Source organism: Adiantum capillus-veneris, chromosome 23 (genome assembly GCF_014529385.1).
Source record: "Adiantum capillus-veneris isolate H3 chromosome 23, ASM1452938v2, whole genome shotgun sequence".
Lineage (NCBI taxonomy): Eukaryota > Viridiplantae > Streptophyta > Polypodiopsida > Polypodiales > Pteridaceae > Adiantum > Adiantum capillus-veneris.
This window is the reverse complement of record NC_140953.1, coordinates 140,261,829-140,266,506: the sequence shown is the minus strand read 5'-3', so window position 1 is coordinate 140,266,506 and position 4,678 is coordinate 140,261,829.

The window sequence follows — 4,678 nt, the reverse complement described above, 5'->3', positions numbered from 1 at the left end:
CACGCCTGCTCACTTTCTCCAATTTCAGTGAGCTATGGCGAGCGTTCGCAGGTCGACAAATATTTTGGGGAAGCTTGAAGACCTTGGTCTGCTCAGAATTTTGATTTGGGCTCATTTCGGCCTCCGTTTCCACTACAGGCAGTACTGCACAGGCTATTTCGTCATTTTGTGCAGAATTTTTGTCAGTGTCGTTTTTTGCATAACATGTGCCTTATAGTCTTCTACGGTTTGTGCTATATAGCACAAGTTGTTCCCGCTCCGTTTCTCCTATTTTCGGGCAGTTTTCACATCAGGTGCAGCATTTACCATGGTTGACAACAACAACAGAGATGTGTTAAGGATGTTTGTTGTTGAGGACAGGTTGGATGGGGACAACTACCCTATGTGGGCTTATATGATGCAACATGTTCTTGTGTCAAAGGGTGTCTGGAACATTGTGCAGGGCATTGATGTACGTCCTGGTTTTCAGGATGTAGGCGATGTTGAGGATGTTGCAGGTCTTGCTTCAAGGATTGCAGCTGTTAGAGTTGTTTTGCATACGGTAGAACAAGATCTTTGGGATGTTAAGGATGCGCAGGCTCATGCATTGATTGCATTGTCTGTGAAGCGCATCATTGTTCCTCACATCCATTCAACAAAATCTACAAAACAGGCTTGGGATATTCTAGCAAGTCTTTATGCAAGCCGCAATGAGGCTAAAATTGCTTTGCTGCGTAAAGAGCTGGAGTCGAAGATTATGCATGAGGAAGATGATATGGACACTTTCCTTGCTAGTGTCAAGGATATCAATGAGCAACTTATTTCTGCAGGTGAAGTCATTTCAGACAGTTCCCTTGTGCAGACTGTTCTTGATGCCTTACCAGATTCCTACCAGACTTTTGCTAGTACTTGGAGACTGATGACCCAAGGAAATCCTGAAGTTGTCAAGTTTGATGCATTATGCACATTGCTGTTGCAAGAGTCACTTTCTAGAAAAAACAAGACTAGACAGCGTGCAATTGAACAGGCCTTTATTGCTTCTCAAAGAAAGGGTGGTAACAGTAATGCAGCCACTTCTTATGGTTCTGCTGCGAGTGGCAAAAATTCTGTTCCTAATGCTTTTGCTGGTAGAAATTCGTCTGGAAATTCTGGTGATAAGGGCAAAAAGAAGATGCGTTGCCATTATTGTAAAGCCAATGATCACTTGATCAAGTCGTGTCCTAAGTTGAAGGCCAAAGAGGCTAAGAAGAAAGTGGGTGGTTCCACTGCAAATGCTGGTTCCACTACAAATGCAGCCATTGTTGAGTCTTCTGTGAAAGGAGACTGTAATGCTGATGTTGATGGAGAATGGGGTTTTAGCGTAGAGTGCACTTACAATCCTGCTGTCCATGATGCATGCTTGTTAGTGGCTGTAGATTCACATGTGTGGTATTTCAACAGTGGTGCTACAAAGCACATTACCTCACATCGTGAATTGTTTACCTCTCTCGAGTCTGTCCCTCATGGTAATTCAGTCACTTGTGCCAACAACGCCTCTTATCCAGTTCAAGGAGTTGGAAAGATTGTGCTCACTGCTGCTAATGGCAGTTCCTTCACACTTGTTGATGCACTTTATGTGCCTGGGATCAAGAAGAATCTCTTGTCTGTATCCGCACTCGCTAGACTTGGACTTGTAGTCAAATTTGTGGATGACAGATATACAGTTCATGATCTCAGTTTTGGTGATGAAATTGTTGCATCTGGCTTTTGTGCCGTGGGCTATATAAGCTCACCTTGTATGACAAGCATGGAAATTTTTTTGCAAATGCTGTTGTAGATTCAAGGGCTATTTCAAATGCAAAACTTTGGCATGCACGTTTTGGTCATCTGAATTTTGCTAGTTTGCTACGTTTGCAAAAATCTGATATGGTTGCTTCTTTGTCGCCTCTTGAAGCACCTGTCAAACATGTTTGTGAAGGCTGTATTTTGGGTAAGATGCAACGTTCTAAATTTCCAAAGGATGGTTCAGTTCGGGCCACATGTAGGTTGCAGCTTGTGCATAGTGATGTTTGTGGACCCATGCAAACTCCGTCCTTGGGAAATTACCTGTACTTCGTGACTTTCATTGATGATTACTCCAGGCATGCATGGGTATTTCCGCTTAAAGCGAAGTTCAAAGTTTTCATGTGCTTCAAACAATTTCTGGCTATGGCTGAAATGTCTTGAAATGTACTATGGGCACCCTCCGTTCCGATCGAGGGGGGGAGTATATGTCTCATGAATTTAATGCATTTCTAGCTAGTCGTGGGATAAAACACCAATGTACGGTGCCTTATACACCTCAGCAAAATGGTGTTGCTGAGAGGAAAAACGGGTCACTGACGGAAATGGCACGATGTATGGTCAAGAGTCAAGCTTTGCCGCATTCTTTTTGGCTTGAGGCCATCATGTGTGCCACTTATGTACTTAACAGGTGTCCTACGAAAGCTTTGCAGTCTATTACTCCATATGAAGCATGGCATGATAGAAAGCCTTCTATTGAGCACATGCGTGTTTTTGGTTGTTTGGCATATGCTTTGGTTCCACAAGTGCAACGCAGAAAATTGGATGATAAGGCTGTCAAATGTATTTTTGTTGGTTATAATGCTGAAAGCAAAGGTTACAGGTTGTATCATCCGCAAAAAAAACGTATTCTGGTTTCTCGGGATGTAGTGTTTGTGGAAGATTCTGCTCAGCCCTTGCTGTCATGTACTAGAGACAGTAATGTAAGCTCACATGACATTTATGACACTTTGTTGCCTCTTTTCAGTGGTGGAAATACGAATGTAAGTTCCAATGAGGCAAATGTACAGCCTATGGGGGTTTCTGAAAATGTTTTAGATCAGCCTATTACTGATGCAGATGTACATGATGTACTTGATGAGGAAAGGGCCAAAAATGAGCAGGCTAGAGGTATGCCAAAATGGCTGGTGTACACTTTGCATGACAGTAAATTGGATGCACCTTTGTCTAGTCATACTCGTTCAGGCTCTTGCCATGCATCTTATGCATCAGATTGTTATGCTTTGGCTGTGTCTAGTTTACATGATGTTGAGGAGCCTCTATCTTTTGATGAAGCACAGAATTCAAAAAATTGGATGGCTGCCATGCAATCAGAATATGATGCACTTAAAGAGAATGACACATGGACTTTATGTGATTTGCCTCCTAGAAAAAAGGCCATTGGTACGAAGTGGGTTTACAAGTTGAAAGGCAAGCCGGATGGTGAGATCGATCGCCATAAGGCTCGACTTGTTGCAAAGGGTTATGCACAACAAAAAGGCATAGATTATGAAGAGACTTTTGCTCCCACTTGTCGTATGACTACTGTGCGTTTTCTATGTGCATTGGTAGCTCATTTTGGTTGGGATGTACATCAATCAGACATTGTTACTGCTTTCTTGAATGGTGACATATTTGAGGAAGTTTATGTAACGCAGCCTCGCGGTTTTGTCATAAAAGGACAAGAGGACAAAGTGTGCAGATGTAAGAAGGCTTTGTATGGGTTGAAGCAATCTCCTCGTGCTTGGTATGAGAAAGCTGACACTCATTTGGTTAAACGAGGCTTAACACTCCAACAGAAAGCACATTGTATGTAAAGCGTGAGGGTGATGTACTTCTCATTGTGGTTCTTTATGTTGATGATTTGTTGATCACTGGACCAAATGAGAGACATATTGCTGAATTTAAGGCTGATTGGAATGCTACTTTCAAGATGAAAGATTTGGGGCTATTGCATCATTACTTGGGTATACAGTTTAAGCAGTGTGATGGTGGTATTGCCTTGTGTCAGAAAAGTTACATAGAGACATTGCTATGTAAGTTTGGACTTGAGGATTGCCACTCCCATGGAAACAGGTTTGAAGTTGAGTCTACATGATGCTGGCGATCCTGCTGATGTCACTCTTTACCAAATTGCTATTGGCTGCCTCATTTATGTATGCAACACGAGGCCGGATATTCAGTTTGCAGTCTCACAGGTCAGCAGATTTATGCATAGCCCAGGGTCTAAGCATTGGCAGGCTGTCAAGAGGATTTTCCGCTACCTTAGTGGCACTTTACATCTTGGCTTGTTTTATCCCAAGGGGGGATCATTGCCGCCAGACTTACATGCTTTTTCGGACTCAGATTGGGTTGGTTGTTTTGACACATGAGTGTCCACAAGTGGTTTTTGTTTCATGCTTGGCAGTTCATGTATATCATGGTTGAGCAAGAAGCAACCTACTGTGGCCACTTCGAGTTGTGAGGCTGAGTACAGGGCAGTCTTCACAGCTACGGTTGAGTGTGTATGGCTCAGACGCCTTATGGCTGATTTGGGTGTTGGACAAGACACTGCCAACACTATCTACACTGATAGCCAGAGCGCATTGGCAGTTGTGAGGAACCCAATTTTTCATGCTCGCACAAAGCACATTGAGGTGCATTACCACTATGTCAGGGAGAGGCTCTCAGAAGGAGAGATTAGCTTGGCTTATGTGCCAACACAGGACAACCTTGCAGATCTTTTCACAAAGGCATTGTCTCATGACAAGCTTGAAGCTTTCCGCAAAGCTTTGGGCTTACTCCCCTTTGTGGACTGATCATGTCCTTAGGGCATGGCACTTCCCTTTACTCATGTGCCAGCTCTCGTTCACCGCATCACTCCAGGGGGGGTTTGTTACCATATACATGTGGTAGTGAT